Here is a 27,702-nt window from a genome sequence, read left to right as displayed (position 1 = left end):
TTCAACTTACTGTCAACAACCCCACCCAAATCTTTTTCAGATCCAGTCTTCTCCAGCCAGGAATCCCCCCATCTTGTGAGGCCTACATTTATTTTCTCTGCTCAACAGAAGAGTTTCTATTTTTCCCCTTTCAGTCCACTCTTCCAACTGGATCCAACTGGAGGAGGGAAAGGAGATTTTTTTTAAAAAATTGGCAGCAGGAATGAGCCCACCATGAGTTTCACATGATTTGTGAAGTCTTTCCCAAATCTAGACCTTTGAGTAGACAAGTTCCAACGTTCCTCCATTGACTTACCTATCATTATATATCAACCAATTAAACATTAGCCAGTAGTGTGCGGCGGCAGCCAAAAAAGCCAATGCAATCCTAAATTGCATTAACAGAGGGATACAATCAAGATCAAGGGAGGTACTAACACCACTCTATAAAGGCTTAGTAAGACCACATCTAGAGTACTTCATCCAGTTTTGGTCACCACACTATAAAAAAGCTGTTGAGACCCTAGAAAGAGTGCAGAGAAGAGCAACCAAAATGATTTGGAGGCTAAAACATACGATGAACAGTTGCAGGAACTGGGCATGGCTAGTCTAGTGAAGAGAAGGACCAGGGGAGACAATATAGTAGTCTTCCAATATTTGAGGGGTTGCCACAGAGGGGAGGGGGGTAAAGCTATTTTCCAAAGCACCTGAAGGCCAGACGAGGAATAACGGATGGAAACTGAACAAGGAGAGATTCAACTTGGAAATAAGGAGACATTTCCTGACAGTGAGAACAATCAACGATGGAACAGAAGTTGCCTTCAGACGTTGTGGGAGCTTCATCCCTGGAGGCTTTCAGGAAGAGACTGGACTGCCATCTGGGAGGGGGGTTGGACTAGATGACTTACAAGGTCCCTCCCAACTCTGTTAATCTGTTAATGTCCGCACTGAGAAATTAATCACAGTTGATTGAGTCAACGTGTCCAATTTTCTGGATCTACAAGACACTCAGAGTTTGGCAGCCCAAACTAAGCTCAAGCTAGGCTAAAATCTAGATCATCTATGAGGTGCTTCCATGACATGTTCCAGAGTTGGCCTTCAAGCCAACGTTATCAGGGACTTTTAAGCTATTTTTTCAGGACGGCAAGGAATCCATTAATCTGTGGGATGACTTGCCTCTAGAAGTTGTGGGTGCTCCAACATTGGAGCTTTTTAAGACGGGACTGGACAACCCTCTGTCTGAAATGGAGTAGAGCTTGAGCAGGGGGGGTGGGGTTGGACTAGAAGACTCCAAGGTCCCTTCCAACTCGGTTATTCTGTTCAACTGGGCTTCCCACAAGACAGGCTCAGGGAGAGAAGCGAGCGCAAACATTTCTCAAGAGTTATGACGCCTTCACATCCTTCCAAGGTTAACGGGCCCTCTGAACTATTTTCTTGTGAAGAAGAATAGCTGGAAGGCAAGCATTCCAGGAGATCAGAGGATGTTGTCCCTATGGAAGCACATTAAAAGTCACACCAGGAGGATCTGGCTTCCACTGAGGACCTGTCCATTGCACGAGTCAAAAAGAGGGCTGTGAAAATAGCTACAGACCCCTAGCATCCTGGACATAAATTGTTTCAACTCCTACCCTCAAAACGACACTATAGAGCATTGCACACCAGAACAACTAGACACAAGGACAGTTTTTTCCCCGAACGCCATCACTCTGCTAAACAACTAATTCCCACAACACTGTCAAATAATTTACCAAGAATGTATTACTATTCTTCTTCTCTTCCTTCCTAGAATCTATCTCTCCCCTCTTATGACTATAACCATGTTGCTTGCATCTTTCAATTTATATTGTTTTGGTTTGTTTCCTAATATGATTTGATAGCTTATTAATAACCTTGACTATCACTAAGTGTGGTATCTTATGATTCTTGATGAATGTATTTTATTCCTTATGTACATTGAGGGCATCTGCACCAAAGACAAATTCCTTGTGTGTCCAATTACAATTGGCCAATAAAGAATTCTATTCTTCTGAGATTCCAGAATCAAGAATGTATCTATTTCTTTTTCCCTAACAGAAAGGTATCCCAGGCTTTTTTTCTCTGCTCCTCTGCCTGACATGCCTTGTTGGTCACCGTCGATACCTAGAAACTAATTCACGTAGTCCTCAAGTTACAGCAGTTCATTTAGTGACCATTCAAAGTTACAAAGGCACGGGGTGGGGGGGAAGCGATTTAAGAATATTTCTCACACTTCTGACCGTTGCCCAATCCCCCCAGTCACATGATTGTGTGGTATTAGTACCTCCCTTGATCTCGATTGTATCCCTCTGTTAACGGAACTTAGGGTTGAGGATTACCTGGGTTCTTTAGATCTTGCGGAGTCAAAAGACGGCTTCCATCATCGTAAGGATGGCTCTGGAGCACTTCACAAGTTCCGGCAATCCTAATGAGCACGTCTGATCCTCTTGGCTCAGGGTGAAACATTTATTTAAACATTTAAGTGGCTGTTTTGCAGTTGTGGAGCCCGAAAGGGGCATGATTACCTGAATTAAATCCGCTTGCAAAGCATCAACCTCTGCAACGGCAGGATTTCAGACTCAAATAAACTAGTCAGGTTTGAGGCAAAGTTTCTATCACCCGACCGAAGGCACAAAAATTTATACAAGTATCTTGTTTCTCCAAAAATAAGACCTAACCAGAAAATAAGCCCTAGCATGATTTTTTCAGGATGCTCATGATATAAGCCCTACCCCCAGATGCCGGGATCATATTATCATATGTGGTGGACATGTGCAAAGGCAAAAAAAATATTGGGGAAAAATTCGCACGTGGTTGGAAAGGATGACACAGCAGCATATTGATTTAAATTGTTTTTGTTGGGTATTTTACCAGAGAAATAAGAGTAAAAGAATGTATATTTAATTATTCAATGAACTATTGTAAGTCAGGGGCGACCTGTACAGACAGTCTTCAGGTTACGACAATTGAACCCAAAATTTAGGTTGCTAAGTGAAACATCTGCTAAGTGAATTTGGCCCGTTTTACCATTTTTCTTGCCAATTAAGTGAATCGCTGCAGTCGTTAAGTTAGTAACACAGTTGTTAAGTGAATATGACTTCCCCATTCACTTGGCTTGTCAGAAAGTCGCAATAAGTCCATGCCAGTTGCCAAGCGTCTGAATTTTAATCATGTCACCACGGGGATGCTACAACAGTCGTAAGTGTGAAAAACGGTCACAATTCACTTTTTTCAGGGTGAAAAATGTTGGTCCCTTCCAACTTCTGTTATTCTGCATTCTTCTGAAGACACAGGAGTGTGTGGAGGTAGATACAGTTGTAAAGTCCAGGACTACCTGGATAACTCTTATTTCATATTCTTTAGTTCTTTCAGAGTTCTGTCTTATTCCTTGAAGTCTCCAAATCCTCTGTGCAGCAACAGCCAAAAAAGTTAATACAATCCAGGGTTGTGTTAAACAGAGGCATAGAATCGAAATCAGGTGAACTTACACCTTTACAAAAACCCTAGTAAGGCCACACCTGGAATACTGCAACCAATTTTGCTCATCATACTACAAAAAAGGCACAATGGGTAAACAGCATGAGTAAATATCAGCTGCGAACTCTGCATTGGCGACAGGAAGGGCATCCGGATAGTAAACACTCAGCTCCATTCAGTTGCTCCAACTTCACCCCAATGCAAGGGATTAAGGGGTCATTAAAAGACATAATACTACAAAAAAAGATGTTGAGACTTTGGAAAATGTTCAGAGAAGAGCAACTAAGATGTCTAAAGTCCCGGAGGCTAAAACGTATGAAGAACAGCTGCAGGATTTGAGTTTGGCTAGTCTAAAGAAAAGAAGGACTAAGGGGGGACATAATAGCAGTGTACCAGTTTTTGAGGGGCTGCCCCAAAGAAGAGGAGGTCAACCTGCCTATTCTCCAAAGCACCGGAGGGCAGGATAAGAAACAATGGTTAGAAACTAAACAAGGAGAGAAGCAACCTGGAATTAGTAATAGCAATGGCACTTAGACTTATATACCACTTCACAGTGCTTTACAGCCCTCTCTAAGCGGTTGACAGAATCAGCCTCTTGCCCCCAACAATCTGGGTCCTCATTTTACTGACCTCGGAAGGATAGAAGGCTGAGTCAACCTTGAGCCTGATGAGATTCGAACTGCCAAATTGGCTGGCAGCTAGTGATCAGCAGAAGTAGCCTGCAGTACTGCACTCTAACCACTTCACAGGAAGGGAGGGAGTGAGGAAGGAAGGAGAAAAGAAAGAACAATCGCAATAGCACTTAGACTTATATACCACTTCATAGAACTTTTACAGCCCTCTCTAAATGGTTTACAGAGTCCACCTCTTGCCCCAACAATATGGGTCCTCATTTTACCCACCTCGGAAGGACAGAAGGCTGAGTCAACTTTGAGCTGGTCAGAATAAAGCTGCTGGCAGTCGGCAGAGTTAGCCAGCAATGCTGCATTTTAATCAGTGGGAAGGAAGGAAGGAAGGAAGGAAGGAAGGAAGGAAGGAAGGAAGGAAGGAAGGAAGGAAGGAAGGAAGGAAGGAAGGAAGAAAGGAAGGTGTCAGGGTCTTTGGCCTGCCAGAAGGGCAATAGCACTTTAGACTTATATACTTCACAGTGCTTTCCAGCCCTCTCTAAGCAGTTTACAGAATCAGCCTATGATGATCTGGGTCCTCATTTTACCCACCTCGGAAGGAGGGAAGGCTGAGTCAACCCTGAGGCTGGTGCGATTCAAACTGCCAAACTGCTGGCAGTGAGCAGAAGTAGCCTGCAGTACTGCACTCTGACCACTGCGCCACCACGGCTCTTAAGGAGAAATTTCTTAACAGTGAGGACAATTAACAAGTGGAACAGAAGTTACCTTCAGACCTTGTGGGTGCTCCATCACTGGAGGTTTTTAAGAAGAGACTGGACAGTCACTTGTCTGAGATGGTATAGGTTCTCCTGCTTGAGCAGGGGGCTGGACTAGAAGACCCCCAAGGTCCCTTCCAGCTCTATTCTATTCTAATTCTAATTCATTTGCAAGGTGGAAATTTAATGATTTGTTCGCTAACCAAAAAGGATTCTTTTTTTGTTTTTCAATTAACTCAAAATTATTTCAAGAAGAAATCTGACAGACACATCTCTTGGTGGAGGGACGGTAAAAACGGAAGTGTGGCTTTTGCAAAAACTAGGATTAGGACCAGAAAACCTTTCGATTCTTTACAAAGAAACGAAAATCAGGATGCGAAAGCTGTCCGCTTCTAACCGGGTGAGGAAGTCACCAAAAATTTCCTACATGCAGCTTTTGCATTGAGGAAGTATTTCAGACCGTATTTCAGTGCTAAGACAGATCTTTATAGTTTCATATATTTTAATTTTAAAGATTATTAAAAAGGAAGATAAAACAAAGACAAAGAACAATAAATCAGAGAAAGCTTGAAGCAAAAGAAGGGGAATTTGCTACACCCATCCACTTCACACATCTGCAAATATTTTTTCGAGTCTTCAAGATGGCCAACTAATAGTTGTGTGTCGAGAAAACAAACTACTTTTGGCTGGTGTTGAGCTCAAGTATCTCAGCCTTGGTCCTTATCATCAGCGGCCATCAACAGCAGCCTCAAAACTGGGGGAGCAAATACACTCCACTCCAACTATTATGAGAGATTCAGGGGACAGATTTTACAAAGGGAATGTCCTTAAGAGGGGAACAAAAAAAAATCAAATTTTCCAGCGAGGAGGCTCCTTCCTTGGAAGTTTTCAAGATTGGGACAGCCATTGATCTGGAAGGGCATAGGGTCTCCTGCTTGAGCAGTGGGGTGGACTACAAGGCCTCCAAAGTCCCTTGCAACTCGTTATTCTATATTTTTCTTGCTTTCTCATTGCGACAAACACACCACAAAGCACCCTGAGAGCCTTTTACACGAGTCTCAGGAAAGATCTGTGAATGTCTATCAAATCTGGATCTCCTGCTTGAGCAAGGGGTTGGACTAGAAGACCACCAAGGTCCCTTCCAACTTCTGTTATTCTGCATTCTTCTGAAGACATAGGGATGTTATCTTTTTATGTAGAGATAGATATAATAGTAGTTTTGTTATGCAGTAGTTTTGTTGTGGTGGATTTGTACGTTTCCCTAATTTTTTTATTAAATATTTCTAAAAAGGAAGATTAAAAACGAAGGCAAAGGAAGAAAAAGCTATCAGAGAAAGCTAAAAGGGCAGGAAAGAAGAAGGGGAAAGTAAAAGGAAAGGAGAGAAGAAAGAAGTCACTTCTGATCTTCTTTTCAGAAGTTATAAGAGCAATTTTAGATTTACTCTCTTTTATCATCTATCTGGTCTAATCATTAGAACCATAAATTCCAAGTTCATTCCCCCCGCCTTCTTGCCAAAAGGCCTATAATTGTTTTCCGGGCAGGAATCAACTTCAATATTATCTTTTCTCTCATCAAAGTCAATTTAGACAGCTCAGTAAGTTCCATCATCTCCAGCAACCTTGGCTGGCAACCCCAAATCTTTTCCAACTTTGCACAAACCACCATCTCACTTGCATTTATCACATACAAAAACGTCCATCATTTTTTTTTCAACAATCCATCCCATCCATCCAACAAAAAAGCAGAAATGATATACAGCTGTGATGGTGAACCTATGGCACAGGTGGCATACGGAGCCCTCTCTGCAGGCATGCCAGCCGTCGCCCCAGCTCAGCTCTACCGCGCAAGCATGTGCGCCTGCCGCCGGTCAGCTGATTTTCAGGTCTTGCTGTGCAGGCGCAACCCCCCCCACACACACTTTTGGTCCCAGGATGCTTCAGGGAGGCTGCGGGGGTGGGGACACACAAGAGGGTCGTGTGTGCATGCGCGCAGGGGGGGCACAGGGAGGTGTCACACATGCATTGCATTATGGGTGTGGACACATGGGGGTGCATTATCGCACACACAGGTGCGCTTTTGGTACATGACTACAAAAAGGTTAGCCATGAGGATACGTCCTTTCCAGCATCCCCATGGCCACGTGATCACAATTCAGCCGTTGGGCAACCGACTCGTATTTATGACAGTTTCGGTGTCCTGGGGTCATGGGAGCCCCTTTTGCAACCTTCTGGCAAGCCACGTCAGTGAGTAACCCAGATTTACTCAATAAACCGGGTTACTAACTTTTCAACTGCCATGCTTCATTTGACCAGTGAGGCCAGAAAGGTCGTAAAATTGGGACAAAGCTCACTTAACAAATGTCTCACTTCACAGAAACTTTGGGCTCAATTGCGGTCGTTCAGTCGAGGACTACCTGTATTAATCCTTTAAAGTCCTCTGCATTCCCGTTATGTGTCTGAATCTGGAATTTTCTAGCTTCTTTTACAGGTGCATCACCAGACATGATAACAGTTCCTCTAGTTGTCTACCTTTGCAACGCAAATAAGACATTTTCAGTCAAGTAAAGCGGTAACTGAATGGGACACAGTTGAGCTGAGGAGTTCAAAAGATTTCACTTATAACCCTGGTTATCTATTATTTTCCATGAGTGACTTGTTGGAAGATGTTGACTTGGCTAATCTAAAGTTGGCTTGTTTCAAGAACCCTACTGTAACCAATCAAGTCTTGGTAGCTCTTGTGTTTTTCTGGGGAAAGGGTTGTGTAAAACCAAGACACTACAAGCCAGTTTAAGGCTTCCTTAATATGCAAACCCAACTAAATGTGGCTTGTGGAAATCATGAGTAACCCAAGACTCCACAACATGTGCGAATGGTCTCTAAGCTACAGAAGCTTTCCTTCTGGATCACTTTGCTCTCAACTTACTCCACCAAGCAAAGGTGTGTGCAAAAAACGTGAGTGTAAGCCAAGCCACGGTTTAGGGCTTCATCAATGTGAAAATTCAACTAAATGTGGCTTGCTTTGCTCTCAACTTCTTCCACCAAGCAAAGATGTATATAAAGATGTGAGCATAAAACAAGCCACGGTTTAGGTCTTCATCAATGTGCATACTGAACTAAATGTGGCTTATGGAAAGCATGATTAACCCAAGACTCCACATTATGTGTGAATTGGTCTCTACCTCTAAGATACACAGAAGTTGCCGATCAGCAGAGAGAATTATCTGGGTAGTCCTCGACTTACGGCCACAATTGAGATCAACATTTCCACTGCTAAGCGAGACCATTGTCAAGTGAGCTTTGTCCCGTTTTATGACCTTTCTTGCCAGTTGTTAAGTGAATCGTTGTGGTTGTGAAGTTAGTAATGTAGTTTTTAAGTGAGTCTGGCTTCCCCATTTGCTTGTCAGTTGCCAAGCGTCCCAATTTTGATCACATGACCGTGGGGATGCTGCAATGTTCGTAAGTGTGAAACGGTCATAAGTCCCTTTTTTCAATGCTATTGTAACTTCGGTCACTAAATGAAAGGTTGTAATATGAAGATTATCTTCTGTAGGAAGATTTAAAGCTCTCCCAATATTGGGATGTGGTGGCTCAGTGGCTAAAACGCTGAGCTTGTCAATCAGAAAGGTCAGCAGTTCGGTGGTTCGAATCCCTAGCCACATAGCGGAGTGAGTTCCCGTTACTTGTCTCAGCTTCTGCCAACCTAGCGGTTCGAAAGCACGTAAAACATGCAAGTAGAAAAATAGGGACCACCTTGGGTGCGAAGGAAACAGTGTTCCATGCGCCTTCGACATTTAGTCATGCTGGCCACATGACCACGGAGGCGTGTTCAGACAGCGCTGGCTCTTCAGCTTTGAAACAGAGATGAGCACCGTCCCCTAGAGTCAGGATGACTAGCACATATGTGGGAGGGGAACCTCTATCTTTAACTAATACTGGGGTGCCAGCTGTGAATAAAGGAGATTTTACAGCCAGACTGGGCATATTTATCTCACCTGGGGGAGCAAACTACCTGTGCCCAGGGTCAAAGGTCACCCATTTCAAGCCCTCTTCTCATTTAATCTGCACCCCAGCTATTCAGCCTGGTTGGGCTTGGCACCCGACATATTAACCTGGTTTCTATTACCATCTGTGTTGGCATTCACAGGACTCAGCCAACCAAACCCCACCATTTAACCCAAACCACATGGGAGCTTAATGACAGTTTAACTATTAATCACTGAATAATTTAATCCGCATGGTAAGGTTTTTTTTTTTTTCAACCTTGGCAACTTTAAGACTAGTGGACTTCAACGCCCAAGTTGAAGTTCCAGCCACTTCATCATTTTATTTTCACAGTTGGAAAATGTGTTGCATTAAGATGCAAAAAAACAGCATTTGAGCCCTGTTGTCCCCCTGAGTTTTGCCTTATGGCTTTAAGTAGAGCATTGCACAAGGAAACAAAACACAGAACCAAAACCACCATTAAAACCTAGGAAGATCTAGCCTGCCCTGTGCCAGGAAAGCATTTTAACTAGATCTGCCTAAGTTTCTACCTAAAAAGGCAGCCTGCTTGTTTGGAAAAAATGAAGCCACCAATGCTTCTAACTGAAAACAGCAATGATCCCTCTGCTATTTTCTTACAAATTCTCTCCAGCCCATATTTACACACCCATCCTTCAGCTCATGTGAAAACCCAGCCAAACTTGATCAAGCCATTCACACTCGACTTGTCAATTTGAAATGCACTTTTTCTTTGTTTTGTTTTTGCAAAGGAAACACAGATAAAGCTGGGCAGGCCAACATAGAGTGGCTGCCAGCCCCCAGGCCCGGTCCCACACAGCCAGTGCAAACACAAACACACACACACACACACACACACACACACACGCTTGCACACTTCAAACTTCATGAACTGCAGTTCCCAGCAGCCTCAGGGAGGAAAACACCATTTCCGCAGGCACCAAAAAAAACGCATGGAGCAACTGAGAGGAAGAAGCCACCAGAAACAGGAACTGGGATTCCAAGACCTACAAAGACTGGCAAAGACCAAATAAAAGGACCAAAAAAAAAGACAACTGCATTTAAATATCATTTATAATAAAGGGAAGCTAGGCAGCTTTGATTCTACAGATCCGAAGCAATTCAAAGCTTGAGTGCCGGAAGGGAGCTTAACCCCTTCTGCTCTTTCCAAAGGTTGTTCAGTTCAGTTGTTACATTTGTGGTTATAAGGGAGACAAACAAGGTGAAATCAGGGGGGATTTCCTAAAAGTTGCAACTTCCCCCCCCCCAACCAGAGGGATCTCAACTAAAAAGTTGCCAATTGTTTGATTCCACAGGCCTGCAGAGCAATTTCTGCAGTGAACGAGCCCTCCTCTCCTTGCTCAAGGTGGGTTTGAAGATGCTAACCCGGATTGAGCGATTCCTAGTTTGTTCCATCAGTCCCATCTGCAAGGATGCACACAGCACATCTGGGTAGCAGTCCCAACAGCTGGGCTTTCACACGCCCCAAGGCTTGGCAAGCCCCCCCCCGGGATCTCCAGCACGCACCATAGGCCGAAGGTTCGCGCCCCATCAACCCTCACAAGGTCCATTCCCACGACCTAACCCCCCAACGGGAGAGGCGAACAAGGTTCAGGCCACACAGACCCAAGAACTCAGCTCAGCTAACCATGGTTAAGCTTGCTTTACTCAACCCGACCAAGATTTCCCCTTTTCCAGGTAGCTGGCTGGTCCCCATTCACACAAACTCCTGGTCAAAACTCCCATGGATCTAAGCCCCGATTGCACCTACGACTACAGACCTACATATGAAACCTTTAGCCCACAAAGAGACCCTCCCAAACTTTTCCAAGAGCCCAACCAGGCAATTGGCAAAAATTGTGTGTGTGTGCGCGCAGGAGGAATTTAAAGGAAAAGCACGTCGTCGTCCCCCCCCAAATCACGCAGGCATCCATATTAATTAAAATTACTCAACCATTTAACCGTCTAACCCAAGGCTGAGTCTAGACAGAACTTCCTCGGGGATGGGGGAGCAGAAACACCTACCCGAAAGAAAGAAAAAACATGTTTTCCTGCTAGGATTAGACCCCCTCCCCGAAAAATGTCCGTGCGCGCGTATACACGCGTGTGGTTTCCACACTCTGTTTTCCCCCTTTCTCCTGCCACCCCCTCCTCTCCCCCCCTCTCTCTCCCTCTCTCCCTCCTGCGGGCGCCCGCTTGCAAATGCAGAGGATTTCCACCACCACCACCCCTCTCCCTCCCCCCAGCCGCCCCAAAAGTGCTGAAAAGGACTCTCGCCGTTTATTTTTGCGAAAAATGGATAGATAGATATATATATATATCCATTTTTGTTTTTGTTTTTGTTAAAAAGGGCAGATTTCACCCTGCGCCTTTTCCGGTTGGTTGGTTTGCTTTTTTAAAAACAAAAAAAAAGCTTGCTACATATTTTATATTCTTTTGGCGGAGAGAGTGAAACAACAACCAAAAACAAAGAGAAAGTGAGCTCGGCTCGCTCTCCGACCTTACCTTCCTGCCCGAGCCGCTCCGTGCAAGGCCGTTGGCCCCTCTTTTTTTATTATTCCTTCAACAACCCCCAAAAATAAGAAATAATAAAAAATAATTCCTTTAGGCCGCGCATCCAAGACGTCTCCAAATCCGAGGGAGGCTCCCAGTGGAGCGAGGTTTTTTGGGGGGAAGAGGGGTGCTTTTTTAAGGGGGAGAGGAGGTGGCCAAAAATTAAAAAATCAAAGGTACACTTAAGAATCAAAAAAAGCCCAAAGCAGATCCAAGGGGACGGTGCCAGCCCTGCCACGCCGCGGCCTTCCTCCCTCGGGGTCCCCCGGAGCAGCTTCCCATGGGCTCGGCGCGGTGCGTAAAAATCCGAGAGAGGCGACCCGGCGCTTGGCTCGGCTTTGGCTCGGCTGGAAAGCTCCGTCCGCTTCGGGGGCCCGGAAATCTCTCCCTCCTCCGCCTCTCCTAAGATGTCTGAAGCTCCCAGCCGGAGGAGGAGGAAGAGGAGGAGGAGGAGACACCAACAGCCGCCGACGCGCGCCCCGCAGTTGGTGGCTGCGTTTTGCAACGCGTCTCTTTGACTTGATTTTAATTTTTTATTGATGTATTTATTTATTTATTTTTGCGAAGGTTTAACTTTGCGGAGAGCTCCGGCTGGGCTCCGCAGAGGAGGAGGAGGAGGAAGGGAAGGGAGAGGAGGGGAAGGCAGGAGCCCCCCCCCCCCCCTTGTTGCAGCCGCCGCAACAGCAGCAGCAGTAGCTGCGAGGATTGCGGCCAGGCTGGGGCGCACGGTTTGCAGCAGCCCGGCTGACACTCTTAAAGGGACCAGCGCCGTCTCCGACACCTCTGACGCTGGGGGTAGAACTGGGATGGGGGTGGGGGAGAGGAAGGTTAGCGCCCCCCCCCCAGTAAAAAAAAGTCAAGAGGGGAGGGGAGGTTGGTGTGACAGGCTTTGCGCCTCCCTTGCAGCTCTCCAGAAGGAGTGGTGGGCCACTTGGAAGGGAAGGGGGCTTGGTGGGGAGGGGGACGGTGTGTGTGTGTCAAAGGTTATGGGAAGAGAGGTGACCCGCTGGGAGGTGTAGGTCCTGTGAGGGAATTTTCTGTTGCGGGGGCTGGGAGGCATCCAAGCTAATGTAGACACTAAATGAAGACCCCAAGTTAATGTAGACACTAAAAGAAACCAGGATATTTCCGTAGTGGGATTCCGGAACAATTGCACTGAGCCTTAAAGGGTGGTGATTTGCTTAACAACCATGGCAAAAAGGTCGTTGGATCGGGTGCAACTCACTTAATGACCTCTGTCCTTAGTGGCAATTTTGGTCATAAGTCAAGATACACCCGTAGTTATAAAAGAAGCCATCCTCAGCTAAGCCTCAGAATGCTAACCGGGGTACCTTTATTTGCTGTTTTGTAGGATGCCAAAAGCAACACATATTCTTGTTTTACACGTGACTTTCCTGATTTCTGCTGTCTGGAATAAACCGCGTTCTGCACCCACCCACCCAACATCAATTGCTTAGCGGCGTTAAATCAATATTCATTTATAATCTTCAGCGCACAATTACAGTCCCCCCTCGCACAAAACCCATCACTTTTCAGCACCTCCCATCTGTCAAGATATATAATTAGCGTATTACGGCCTATATATCTGCTAATAACTTTTGCCCGAACCTCTGAGCGAGCTTGAATTAAAGACAGCTAATAAGGCATGGCTGCTAATCCATTTACGAGTCTTACATGTTGGTTCAAACTTCGAAAATAAAGACATACAGGTAGTCCTCGGTTTACGACCACAATGGGAAGCAGAATTTCTGTTGTTAAGCAAGGTGGTAGTGAAGTGTGTCACATCTGATTTTTTTTTACTTTTTTTTCTATGGTTGTTAAGTGAGTCGCCGCACTTGCTCAGTGAATCACATAGCCATTAAGTGAATTGCGGGCTTACGACCAGAATGGGGATCAGAATTTTTGTTGCCAAGCAAGGAGGTTGTGGTCACACGTGATTTTATGACTTGTTTTGCCATGATTGGTAAGTGTGAATGACTACAGTTGTCAATTGACTTTTGTGGGGAAGGTTGTAAATGGTGATCAGGTGACCCCAAGACACTGCAACCATCATAAATATCTGCCAGTTGCCCAGCACTTAAAATTCTGATCATGTGACCCTGGGGATTAAGTACGAGGACTGATCATAAGTCACTATTTTCAGTGCTGTTGTAATCGCATCACTTAAATGAATGGTTGTAAGATGCAGGAACTCCTTCGCACAATTAAACATGAGCCAGTAGTGTGCAGCGGCAGCCAAAAAAGCCAGTGCAATCCTAAATTGCATTAACCGAGGGATACACTCAAGATCAAGGGAGGTCCTAATACCACTCTATAAAGCCTTAGTAAGACCTCACCTAGAATCCTGTATCCAGTTTTGGTCACCACACTATAAAAAAGCGGTTGAGGCTCTAGAAAGAGTGCAGAGAAGAGCAACCAGGATGATGAGGGAATTGGAGGCTAAAACATATGATGAACGGTTGCAGGAACCAGACATGGCTAGTCTAGAGAAGAGAAGGATCGGGGAGACATAATAGCAGTTCTTCCAATATTTGAGGGGCTGCCACAGAGAGGAAGGGGGTCAAGCTATTCTCCAAAGCATCTGAAGGGCAGACAAGGAATAATGAATGTAAACTGACCAAGGAGAGATTCAACCTGGAAATAAGGAGAACAATCAACCGACGGTTGTGGGGGCTTCATCACTTGAGACTTTCAAGAAGAGACTAGATTGTCATCTGTCAGAAATGGTATAGAGTCTCCTGCTTGGGGGGGGGGTTAGACTAGATGACCTACAAGATCCTTCCAACTCTGTTAATCTGTAATATCTGTAATAACCCCTCGGATCCATTTCATCCTCTCCAGAAAACCCTCCAATTCCAGAATTAAAAATTGGCTTTAGACACTTAGATTGGCCCCTCTTTTTCCTCCCCTCCCCATTTTCAGTCGAAATGATTAACAGAAGGGATCCGTAGGCAGGCAGGCTGGCTTGGAAAATTAGTCATTTTTTTTTAGATGCATTTACCAGCCTGCCAGTATGTATGTATGTATGTATGTATGTATGTATGTATGTATGTATGTATGTATGTATCTCTCTCTCTCTCTCTCTCTCTCACACACACACACACACACACACACACACACACATCACAAGACATGCTAATTTCTTAAATATCCACAAAGGAGAATTCCTGGATCCCATTCACCCCGGGAGCAACACTTAACTTGGAAGTTAGCAAGGAGAAAGGGCCTAGTTTTGAAACAGCTTATTCTTACCTGGCAGGATTTAGGAATCGGCTTATGGTTTGGAAGAATCAAGTTGGATTTACCCATTGGAATAAGCCATGTTTTCCTTCAACATGGTTGGAGTAAACCACAGCAGCTTCAGATTAGATTAACAGCATTGGAAGGGATCTTGCAGGTTATCTAGTCTACCCCCACCCAAGCAGGAGACCTTGCACTATTTCTGACAGATGGCAGTCAGGTCTCTTCTTGAAAGCCTCCAGTGATGAAGCTCCCACAACTTCTGAAGAGAAACTTCTGTTCCAGGGATTGATTGCTCTAACTTCATTCAGTCCTAAACTATGATATTTAAACCAGCATTCCCCAATCTTTCTGACTCAGTGGACCAGTGGAGGCAGCAGTGGCGGGGGGAGGCAGAGGGGATGGTTTCGCGTGCGTGCGTGTGTACCACTTTCAAAAATGCAGCTTCGCATGGATGTATGCACTCTTGTGCACTCGCCTGCCACTTCTGCGGCCCGGACACTGGGCCGCATCCTGGGGGTTGGGGGCCCCTGGTTTAAGCCATGAAGAAGAGGCTTACTCAACCTGACCTTCCCAAGATCATGAAGCCGACTCCTCATCCCGATAAAACCTCTTTTATTTAGATTAAAGGGAATTCCTCTCCAGCAAAGTCCCGGCCCACAGTCTTTCAAGAGATTTCCCAACTCCAGACTTTATCAGGCTTGGAGAGCTGCCAGGCTGATATCTTCCAAACTCCATGCAGTAGCAGCAATTCCTTGGCAAGGAGTCAGGAACAGATCTTCACCTTAATGAATTGAACTAATTGCCTCCTGCAAATTCCCCTCCCCTTTCACTCCTCTTTATTCCCTATGGGAGGGGGGGGCCATTCACCCTCCACCTGTGGCATTACTCCTGAGTCGGCCCTTGTTCCTTAGCTGTTCCCTTCTCCGGGCAGCTCTGCACATGTACACACTGGGAACAGGCTCCAGCTGTTCATCTGCCCCACTGATGTCCGACTCCGAAGGCAGCTGATAACTGTCAGATGGCCCTGGTCCATCTCTGCCTCCGACACAGAGCCCTCATCAGAGCCTTCCCCAGACTCCAGGACAGGCCCATGTTCCTCCCCAACCTCCTCACTCTATGAGTCTGCCAACCTAGGTAACTTGATTAGGTCAATCAACTTCAGGATGACCGACACATTTAAGTCACTCCTGAGCCTGACTAATATGTTAGTCCTCAACATACGACCGCTTGATTCGTGCAACACCACAAACACAAAGCATCAACCTTCGTTCTGAATTACAAAGTACAAGAACATCTTTGTCTTAGACTTATGACCGCTTGATTCCTGCAACAACACAACTCCCCAATCTCCTCCCCACTCCTGGGGGAAGGATACTGCAAAATCCCCATTCCCACCCCACTCCTGGGGAAGGATATTGCAAAATTCCCATTCCCTCCCCACTCCAGGGGAAGGATACTGCAAAATCCCCATTCCCTCCCCACTCCTGGGGGAAGGATACTGCAAAATTCCCATTCCCACCCCACTCCAGGGGAAGGATACTGCAAAATTCCCATTCCCTCCCCACTCCTGGGGGAGGGCTACTGCAAAATCTCAATTTCTTCCCCACTCCTGGGGGAAGGATACTGCAAAATCCCCATTCCCACACCACCCACTAACCTGCTTTCCAGCTGGTTCTCCTGTGCAGGGTGACATAAGAACTCCGATCAGCTGGGACTCGGGAGGCAGAGAATAGATGGGGGCAGGGCCAGCCAGAAGTGGTATTTGCCGATTCTCCAAAGTACTCATAATTTTCGCTACCGGTTCGCAAGAATGGGTCAGAACCGGCTGAATACCACTTCTGCCACAAGCCCTTTACACATGCACGCTTGAACCAGAGGAGTCCTTGATGCTCTCTGACCTTGGCTGTTTTCTTGCAGACGTTTCATTAGCCAAACTAGGGAACATCACCCGGGCTGGATAACAAATTGGGCAACCTCACTGGCCCTGATGATGTCACCTCATTTGAGTAGTGAAACATCTGCAAGAAAACCACCAAGCTCCAAAAGCACCGACCCCACAGTCGTCGTCCTCCTCCTCTCTACAAACCTCACTCTCTCCTAGCACTGATGGTGTTACCTAGTTTGGGACATGAGATGTCTGCAAGAAAACAAGATCAAAGACCCCCAAGGAATCCACTGTTGTCTTCCTCCTCCAGTCCTCCTCTGCCTTAAACCACACTTCCTTGTATCACTGATGATATTACCTAGTTTGATAATGAAACGTCTGCAAGAAAATCCTCCTTCTCCTCGCCCCTTCCTCCTCCTCTACTCTACAAACCTCTCTCCCTCCTAGCAGTGATGATGTTACCTAGTTGGGTCATGAAATGTCTGCAAGAAACCAACAAGTACAGAGAGCACCAAGGACCTTCCCATACTCCTCCTTTTTCCCTTCTCTTTCTCCTGTTCTCCTCCTCCTCTCCACAAACCCCACTCCCTTCTAGCACTGATGATATTACCTAGTTGGGTAATGAAACATCTACAAGAAGACAACCAAGCTCAGAGAGCACCACCATTCCCTAAACAACCCCGTTCCCTTTTAACACTGATTATGTTACCCAGCTGGGTCATGAAACGTCTCCGAGAAACCCACCAACCTCAGAGATCACCAAGGGCCCCTCATTTCAGCTACAAATACCTTCCTTCCACCTGAAGCTGTGCACACACTCCCTGGGATTTTGGCTCTTGTGCAAAGCAGGAATTTCATGGCCTGATTCTGGCCGCGGCCCAAAGCAGCAACTGACTCAGCTGTTCTGCTTTGGAGCTGGCTGGCTGGGTGGGAGATGTGTTTGTGAAGCGGGGGGAAGGGGAAGGGTCTGGGAATGAACTCATCCAGGCAAACCGCCTGCCTCTGCATTTATGGCCCCTTGCCAAGGCCGCCTACAGACCCTTTGATCGACCTCAGCGCAGCCTGGCCAAAAGAGAGAGGACGGTCTGCCACTGCTACTGAGGCCAGGGTGGGGGAGAAGCCAGGACAAAGGTGCCTTTGTAGGGGGGGATTTCCCCCCTCCTGTCTGGCTGGGGTCCAGCAGAAGCAAAGAACGAGCCCTTAAATCTCCAAAAGGCTGGAGCGGAGGAGCTGGGCATGGAAACTTTCCAGAGAGAGAGAGAGAGAGAGAGAGAGAGAGCTGTGGGGTTTTGTTCTCCAAAAAAGGAAGAGCGGCTGAGTGAAGAGGGAGGGAGGGAGGGGAATCCAGGTGGGGGAGACACCTTGGGGGATCTGGCTGCACGCAAGGGGTTGATGGGAGGAATCGACCCCGGAGGGAAAAGGATTTGTTAGAATAAGCACCATTGGAGAAGGGAGGGAGGGGAGGGAAAGATGAGAGAAGAAGGAAGGAAGGGAGAAATATGAGGAGAAAAGAAAGGGGAGAAAGAGGGAGGGAGGCAAATGAGAAAAAGAGGGAGGAAGATGAGAGGAAAGAAGGAAGGAAGGAAGACAAACGAAAAAAATGGAGGAAGGGAGGAAGATGGGAGTGAGAAAAGAAAGGGAAAAGGAAGAAAGGAAAATGAGAAATGGAAGGGAGGATGAGAGGGAGAAAAGGAAGGAGGAAAGGAAGGAAGGCAAATGAGAAGGAAAAGAAGAATATGAAAGGGAAAAAAGGAAGGGGGAAGGAGGGAAGGAAGGAAATGAGAAAAAGAAGGAAGGAAGATGAGAAAGGGGGAGGGAGCCAGGAAGGAAACAGAAAAAGGAGGAGGAAGGAAGTTGAAAGGGAGAAAAGAAAGGGGAAAGGAGGGGAGGAAGGAAGGAAAATGAGAAAAGGAAAAGGGGGCAGAAAGGAAGATGAAAGAAAAGAAAGGGGGAAGGAAAGAAATGAGAAAAGGAAGGAAGGTGAGAGGGAGAGAGGGGGAGGAAGGAAGGAAAAGCAAAGGAAGAGAATCCAAAAATCATGTATTCTAAAATGAAAGAGAGTTCTCAGATTGCAAAAAATCTGCAGGCTGGCACAGGGCCCTGGACAAACCAAAGCCCTCCGTGCCCCTTCCTGGCATCTGAGGCTGACGGGTGGCATTCCTTTTGTAGCTCTCTGATGTCTGACCGCAGTTTGCAACCGTTTTTCAGCTGGCTCTGATGGATCCACATTTTCCACTCCGCTGCTCCCAATTGTTCAGAAATTGCCTCTGACGAGCATCTGTAGCCCTGTCAGATTTCCCTGTCTCTGCTCATCCCCCGAGAGGTGTGCTTCCTTTGCCACAAGTTTCCCATCCATAAAAAGAGCAGCTCTTATTATATTCTGGCAGAGCTTTGGAAAGAATTTGGAAAAGGCATTTTTGGAGCCCTTCACCAAAAGAATCACCTCCAGTGAAGAAGGTGCAGAACTCAGACTGGTAAATAATAATAATAATAATAATAATAATAATAATAATAATAATAATAATAATAATAATAATAATAATAATAATAATAATAATAATATTCAACGACTATGGCACAAACCAGCAGTGGTAATTCCAGTGGTAATTGGCACATTGGGTGCTATTCCAAAAGCACTGGAATTACATTTAAAACAGTTAAAAATTGACAAAATCACCATCAGTCAAATACAAAAAGCCGCACTGCTTGGATCTGCACACATATTACGAAAATACGTTACGACGTCCTAGGCCCCTGGGTGGGGCCCGACTAGTAACCAATGCCAAATCCGGCGAAACAACTGGCCGCTGTGATACAATATTATTTTTTATTATTATTATTATTATTATTATTATTATTATTATTATTATTATTATTATTGATGGGAGGAATCGATAATAATTGATGAATGGTTAACAACTGGAAAAACATACTTGATTCAGAAAGATCCAACTAAAGGAACAACACCTGAAAACTATAGACCAATAACATGCTTACCAACAACCTTCAAATTACTCACAGGCATTATTGCAGATAACATGATGGATTATTTGGAAACAAACAACATCTTGCCAGTAGAGCAAAAAGGCAACAAAAGAAGGAGCAGGGGCACAAAAGATCAGCTTCTAATTGATAAAATGATATTAGAAAATTGTAAGAACAGAAAAACGAACTTGAATATGGTCTGGATTGATTACAAAAAGGCATTTGACTCACTGCCACATAGTTGGATCATAAAATGCTTAGAAACAACTGGCATTAGCAAAAATATTACATCCTTTACTGAAAAGGCAATGAAACAATGGAGAACTGAGTTGGCAGTAGGGAATGAGAGCTACGGAATGGTTAATATCAAGCGAGGAATTTTCCAGGGTGATTCACTTTCACCTCTTCTCTTCATCATCGCAATGATCCCACTATCAGTAATCTTAAAAAAAATGAAATTAGGCTACCAAACAGCCAAAAAAGCTGAAAAAATTTCGCATTTACTATATATGGATGATTTGAAACTCTATGGAAAGTCAGAAATAGAAATCCAACCATTGACAAATACAGTCCGAGTATTCAGCACCGATATTTCAATGCAGTTTGGCATGGAAAAATGCGCCACTGTATCCATAAAAAGGGGCAAAATCACTGCATCTGAGGGAATTGAAATGCCCAATGGCCAACTAATTAAATGCAAAGAAAATGAAGCCTACAAATACTTAGGCATTCTGCAGTTGGATAACATCAAGCATGGAGAAGTAAAAACTATTGTCAGGCGAGAGTACACCAACAGAGTTAGGAAAATTCTGAAATCTAAATTGAATGGTGGAAATACAATCAAGGCCATAAATACCTGGGCAATACCAGTTATAAGATACACAGCTGGCATAGTTAACTGGACACAAGCTGATTTGGACCTTTTGGACCGAAAAACCAGGAAACTAATGACAATGCACTACAGTTTACATCCACGTGGTGATACTGATAGACTGTATCTGCCCCGAAAATCAGGTGGCAGAGGATTATTACAAGTGAAGCAAACAGTTGAAGAAGAAAAACATGCACTGGCTGATTATTTAAAAGACACTCAAGAACATCTATTAATCGAAGTAAAGAACAAAAATCTACTGAAGGCCCAACAGACAAAACAAGAATACAGAAAAGATGTGATAAAATCAAGAATGGAGAGTTGGCAGAACAAAGCACTGCATGGTCAATTTCTGGAAAAAATAAAAGATAAAGTGGACAGTGAACAAACTTGGTTATGGTTAAAAACAGGTACATTAAAGAAAGAAACAGAGTCACTAATCCTGGCTGCGCAAGAACAAGCTATCCGCACAAATGCCATTAAGGCCAAAATCGAAAAATCCTCTGATGATGCCAAATGCAGACTTTGCAAAGAAGTTGATGAAACTGTTGATCACATACTCAGCTGCTGTAAAAAAATCGCGCAGACTGATTATAAATTGCGGCACAATTCAGTAGCACAAATGATCCATTGAAATTTGTGCAAAAATTATAATATTAAAACAGCAACAAACTGGTGGGAACATCAGCCTGAAAAAGTCACCGAAAATCAGATGGTCAAGATCTTGTGGGATTTCCGTATACAAACTGACAAAATACTGGCGCATAATACACCAGACATCACACTGGTTGAGAAAAACAAGGTCACAATCATAGACATCGCAATACCAGGTGATAGCAGGGTCGCCGAGAAGGAACATGAAAAAATCGCAAGATACCAGGACTTAAAAATTGAAATTCAACGACTATGGCACAAACCAGCAGTGGTAATTCCAGTGGTAATTGGCACACTGGGTGCTATTCCAAAAGCACTGGAATTACATTTAAAACAGTTAAAAATTGACAAAATCACCATCAGTCAAATGCAAAAAGCCGCACTGCTTGGATCTGCACGCATATTACGAAAATACGTTACGACGTCCTAGGCCCCTGGGTGGGGCCCGACTAGTAACCAATGCCAAATCCAGTGAAACAACTGGCCGCTGTGATACAATTGCATAATAATAATAATAATAATAATAATAATAATAATAATAATAATAATAATAATAATAATAATAATAACTCCGCCGTTGCCGGTCCCAAGCCCGGATGAGAAAGGAGGAAGGTTGGGATCAGGTTGGCATCTGGTCCCGTAAAAAAACCCCTGCCAACCCATACAATATGGTGAAAAAACGAATAAGAATTCCATACCGCATCGGTCGTCGCGCGGGTTAACAAGGGCCGCGGCGGATGTTGGGGTCCCTGGACATCCGTCGACAAGTGGGCTACAAGTGGACCAGCCAACAAAACGACAAAAATATAGTGCAGATGAAAACCGTGCCATAATGGCCTGTTACTACAACTCAGAGCCAGAAAAAAGAGGATATTTAAAGCGAATGTATGAATTATGGAAACAACAATATCCAGATTCAAATGTTAGTGAACAACGACTAGCAGATCAAAGGCGATTTATTATACGGAATAAAGTGTTTAGTGAAGTTGAACATGAGGAAATTCAGGCAAATTGCAAAACCCAAAAAACAATATCACAAGCGGAAATAACTGATAGTCAAGACACAACTAAAGACACTATAGTAGAACTCCCAGAAGAAGCTCTCAGGAAGGAAATAACATCACCACCACTAGAACCAGTTATCACTGAACCAACTGATGAACTAACTCAAAAACAAAAAGAATTGAAGGATAAGATCATGGAGCATTTTCTGCTTAATGAGGAAAGGCAACGTTTACCATCACTAAAAACTGTGCCTAAGAAAATTTTGGCCCCTATCATGAAAATGGTTAATGCAGTGTTTTCAACAATTGAACCGGGATCCATCTTGGAAACAAACCAGTTAATGTACAGTGCAGCTGTAATAGTCACTAATGAACTAGGCATTAAAATTAAAGTACCTAGTCACACAACAGAAAAAGCATCAAAGCCAAAGTGGAAAATCCATCTAGAACAAAAAATCAAAAAATTGAGGGCAGATGCTAGTAACTTAAAGAACATGCATGAGCAACGGCTTAAAAACAACAAAATCATAGATCGGCTAATCAGAAGATATAGATTGGATACAAGAAACATCAATGAAGCTGTAGAGATTGTAAAACAGCAGATAACAGCAACAGCTAGAAAAATTGAAAGATATGAGGCACGAATCATCCAATATAAACAAAATCAGCAATTTCGATCAGACCAACGGCGTTTTTATCAAAGTCTTAATGTCAATGGTGACACCAAAAGTGAAAAACCAGAAAAGCAGGCCACAGTTGAATTCTGGAAAGAATTGTGGGAAAATGCAAAGGACTACAACAAGGAAGCAAAGTGGATACATGACTTTGAGAAAAGCATTGGCAACAAACAAATGCAAGTATTAGAAATAACAACTGAGATGATCAAAAATCGAGTTAAAAAGGTAAAGAATTGGACATCACCTGGAAAGGACCAATTACATGGTTTCTGGCTCAAATATCTGACCAGTTTACATGCAATATTGGCCAGGCAACTGAATGAAATTTTACAAAAGGGCCAAATTGATGAATGGTTGACAACTGGAAAAACATACTTGATTCAGAAAGATCCAACTAAAGGAACAACACCTGCAAACTATAGACCAATAACATGCTTACCAACAACCTTCAAATTACTCACAGGCATTATTGCAGATAACATGATGGATTATTTGGAAACAAACAACATCTTGCCAGTAGAGCAAAAAGGCAACAAAAGAAGGAGCAGGGGCACAAAAGATCAGCTTCTAATTGATAAAATGATATTAGAAAATTGTAAGAACAGAAAAACGAACTTGAATATGGTCTGGATTGATTACAAAAAGGCATTTGACTCACTGCCACATAGTTGGATCATAAAATGCTTAGAAACAACTGGCATTAGCAAAAATATTACATCCTTTACTGAAAAGGCAATGAAACAATGGAGAACTGAGTTGGCAGTAGGGAGTGAGAGCTACGGAATGGTTAATATCAAGCGAGGAATTTTCCAGGGTGATTCACTTTCACCTCTTCTCTTCATCATCGCAATGATCCCACTATCAGTAATCTTAAAAAAAATGAAATTAGGCTACCAAACAGCCAAAAAAGCTGAAAAAATTTCGCATTTACTATATATGGATGATTTGAAACTCTATGGAAAGTCAGAAATAGAAATCCAATCATTGACAAATACAGTCCGAGTATTCAGCACCGATATTTCAATGCAGTTTGGCATGGAAAAATGCGCCACTGTATCCATAAAAAGGGGCAAAATCACTGCATCTGAGGGAATTGAAATGCCCAATTGCCAACTAATTAAATGCAAAGAAAATGAAGCCTACAAATACTTAGGCATTCTGCAGTTGGATAACATCAAGCATGGAGAAGTAAAAACTATTGTCAGGCGAGAGTACACCAACAGAGTTAGGAAAATTCTGAAATCTAAATTGAATGGTGGAAATACAATCAAGGCCATAAATACCTGGGCAATACCAGTTATAAGATACACAGCTGGCATAGTTAACTGGACACAAGCTGATTTGGACCTTTTGGACCGAAAAACCAGGAAACTAATGACAATGCACTACAGTTTACATCCACGTGGTGATACTGATAGACTGTATCTGCCCCGAAAATCAGGTGGCAGAGGATTATTACAAGTGAAGCAAACAGTTGAAGAAGAAAAACATGCACTGACTGATTATTTAAAAGACACTCAAGAACATCTATTAATCGAAGTAAAGAACAAAAATCTACTGAAGGCCCAACAGACAAAACAAGAATACAGAAAAGATGTGATAAAATCAAGAATGGAGAGTTGGCAGAACAAAGCACTGCATGGTCAATTTCTGGAAAAAATAAAAGATAAAGTGGACAGTGAACAAACTTGGTTATGGTTAAAAACAGGTACATTAAAGAAAGAAACAGAGTCACTAATCCTGGCTGCGCAAGAACAAGCTATCCGCACAAATGCCATTAAGGCCAAAATCGAAAAATCCTCTGATGATGCCAAATGCAGACTTTGCAAAGAAGCTGATGAAACTGTTGATCACATACTCAGCTGCTGTAAAAAAATCGCGCAGACTGATTATAAATTGCAGCACAATTCAGTAGCACAAATGATCCATTGGAATTTGTGCAAAAATTATAATATTAAAACAGCAACAAACTGGTGGGAACATCAGCCTGAAAAAGTCACCGAAAATCAGATGGTCAAGATCTTGTGGGATTTCCGTATACAAACCGACAAAATACTGGCGCATAATACACCAGACATCACACTGGTTGAGAAAAATAAGGTCACAATCATAGACATCGCAATACCAGGTGATAGCAGGGTCGCCGAGAAGGAACATGAAAAAATCACAAGATACCAGGACTTAAAAATCGAAATTCAACGACTATGGCACAAACCAGCAGTGGTAATTCCAGTGGTAATTGGCACACTGGGTGCTATTCCAAAAGCACTGGAATTACATTTAAAACAGTTAAAAATTGACAAAATCACCATCAGTCAAATGCAAAAAGCCGCACTGCTTGGATCTGCACGCATATTACGAAAATACGTTACGACGTCCTAGGCCCCTGGGTGGGGCCCGACTAGTAACCAATGCCAAATCCGGCGAAACAACTGGCCGCTGTGATACAATTGTATAATAATAATAATAATAATAATAATAATAATAATAATAATAATAATAATAATAATAACCACCACCCAATTCAACCTAACTCTGCTAAACAACTAATTCCCACAACACTGTCAAACAATTTACTAAGACTATATTACTATTATTCTTCTCATACCTTCCTAGTATCTATCTCTTCCCACTTATAACTAGTTTTATTTGTTTCCTAGTATGATTTGATTATGAGAATGAGGAGGTAGAGGATGGTAGAGGACAGGAAGTCCTGGAGGAACATTCTCCATGGGATCGTGTTGGGTCGGACACGACTTCGCAACTAACAACAACCTGGTTTGATTGCTTATTAATAACCTACACTATCACTAAGTGTTGTATCTTATGATTCTTGATGAATGCATTTTATTTTTCTTTATGTACACTGAGAGCATTTGCACCAAAGACAAATTCCTTGTGTGTCCATTCACACTTGGCCAATAAAGAATTCTATTCTATTCTATTCTATTCTACTCTATTCTATCCGCTTCCATTTCATTCCATATTCTACCCTACCCTACTCTACTCCATTCCATATTCTATTCTATTCCATTCCATTCCATTCCATTCCATTCTATTCTATTCTATTCTATTCTATTTGCTTCCATTTCATTCCATATTCTACTCTACTCCACTCCACTCCATTCCATATTCTATTCTATTCTATTTGCTTTCATTTCACTCCATATTCTACTCTACTCTACTCCATTCCATATTCTATTCTATTCTATTCTATTTTCATTCCCTATTCTATTCTATTCATTAAATTTGTTTGCCGCCCATCTCAACTACAAGGTGTTCCTAAGAACCCGATTACCTTCCAACTCTGCTTTTAATTTAATTTCTTTTCCCATCCTTTTATATCGTGCCACATTGCAACTGAAATTGCACTGAATTAATTTACGGAAGGGAATACAATCTGTTGGTCTTGCAACCAGTTCCCATTCCTATGTTCTGTTGCAATTGTAGAAAGTATAGTTATGTAGGTAGTTCTTGACTTACGACCAGATGTGGAACTAGAACTTCTGTTGCTAAAACAAGGTCTTTGTTAAATGACTCGCTCCTGTTTGTTTTTTTTAATCTAATGCTTGTTAAAAGAATGGATGCAGTTGTTAAGTGAGTCACACAGTTGCTAAGCGAAACCAGATTCCCCTATTGACTTTGCTCATCCAAAGCTGGCTGGGAAGTTGCAAATGGTGATCACATAACCCCAGGAGGCTGAAGCACAGATAGATATGAGTTAGAAGGGACCTTGTAGGTCATCTAGTCCAAACCCCCCACCCAAGCAGGAGACCCTACACCATTTCTGACCAATAGCAGTCCAGTCTCTTCTTGAAAGCCTCCAGTGATGAAGCTCCCACAACTTCCGAAGGCAACTTCTGTTCCACGGGTTGACTGCAACGCACCAGTTGCCAAATACCCAAATTTTGATCACTTGACTGTGGAGAGGCTGCAACCATCATAAGTGCGAGGACTGACATGTTGCTTTTTTCAATGCCATTGCAACTTTGAATGGTTGCTACACAAATGATTGCTGATCTCATAATGTCTTAATAGAACACACAGAGCCAGTAATTTCTGGAGAATAAAACGTATGAAGAACAGTTGGAGTTTGGCTAGTCTAGAGAAAAGAAGGATTAGGGGAGCCATGATAGCAGTCTTCCAGTATTTGAGGGGCTGCCACAAAGAAGAGGGGGTCAATCTATTCTCCAAAGCACCAGAAGGCAGGATAAGAAACAATGGTTGGAAACTAATCAAGGAGAGAAACAACCTGGAATTAAGGAGAAACTTCTTGACAGTGAGAACTGCCTCCAGAAGTTGTGAATGCTCCAACACTGGATGTTTTTAAAAAGAGATTGGACAACTATTTGTCTGAAATGGTATAGGGTTTCCTGCCTGAGCAGGGGGTTGGACTAGAAGACCTCCAAGGTCCCTTCCAGTTCTGTTCTGATTGATTTGATTCACTGGCTCCATTTGCATGAGTCCTCTTAACTGTGGTTTCCTTAATCCAAATTTCTGAGTTCTCACATCTGAATCATAAACTGCATTCCACGTTTGCTGGATTCACAATCCAGGTTAAAACGTGGCCTGTTCCTTTGTGATCCGGTGCATTTGAGGAGGGCTCTTGTTGTATTTCGATTCCCCCTTATCAGGAGGCCAAGCAAGCAACTATGATTAGAAAATGGTTTGATTGTGTTGAAGACCTCCTGGGTCCCTTCCGACTGTGTTATTATTCCTCTTCTTCTTCCTCCTCTTCTTTCATCAGGGAGATTACAGGGGGAAAACCCAGCATCTCTGTTTTTCTTCGGTGCAATGTCCCTGGGAGAAAACAGATGACCTATTCTTTCAAAAGGAGCAGACAGATGCTCTGTTTTTCCATCTTTAGCATCAAAGAAATCCCGATGTGCATGAAAACCAGCCTAGCATGAAAAGAGGTTGGCTCTCGGGGTTAGTCAACTGGCTGGATCAAGGTGAACCAGCAGGCAAAAGAATCTGAT

At 43.6% G+C, this 27,702-nt stretch overlaps 1 protein-coding gene across 8 annotated transcripts in view; it reads right to left on the bottom strand.

Annotated features, from left to right (window-relative positions):
• NCOR2 (nuclear receptor corepressor 2) overlaps positions 1-11,937 on the bottom strand; it is a 205,648-nt gene extending 193,711 nt beyond the window's left edge. For 3 of the 8 annotated variants that reach the window (XM_087705829.1, XM_087705835.1, XM_087705837.1), the window contains exon 1: positions 11,357-11,934. The gene's annotated coding sequence lies outside the window, so the exon portion shown is untranslated. Of the gene's footprint in view, positions 1-11,356 lie in introns of all 8 variants that reach the window. The other 5 variants (XM_087705827.1, XM_087705828.1, XM_087705830.1 and 2 more) reach the window with 4 other exon arrangements.
• Between the last annotated feature and the right edge of the window lie 15,765 nt (positions 11,938-27,702).

Source organism: Thamnophis sirtalis, unplaced genomic scaffold (assembly GCF_051295495.1).
Source record: "Thamnophis sirtalis isolate CommonGarterSnake01/CBP01778 unplaced genomic scaffold, rThaSir2_p1.2 scaffold_2, whole genome shotgun sequence".
In the NCBI taxonomy this organism is placed as follows: domain Eukaryota; kingdom Metazoa; phylum Chordata; class Lepidosauria; order Squamata; family Natricidae; genus Thamnophis; species Thamnophis sirtalis.
This window is presented reverse-complemented; position numbering and strand designations above follow the sequence as displayed.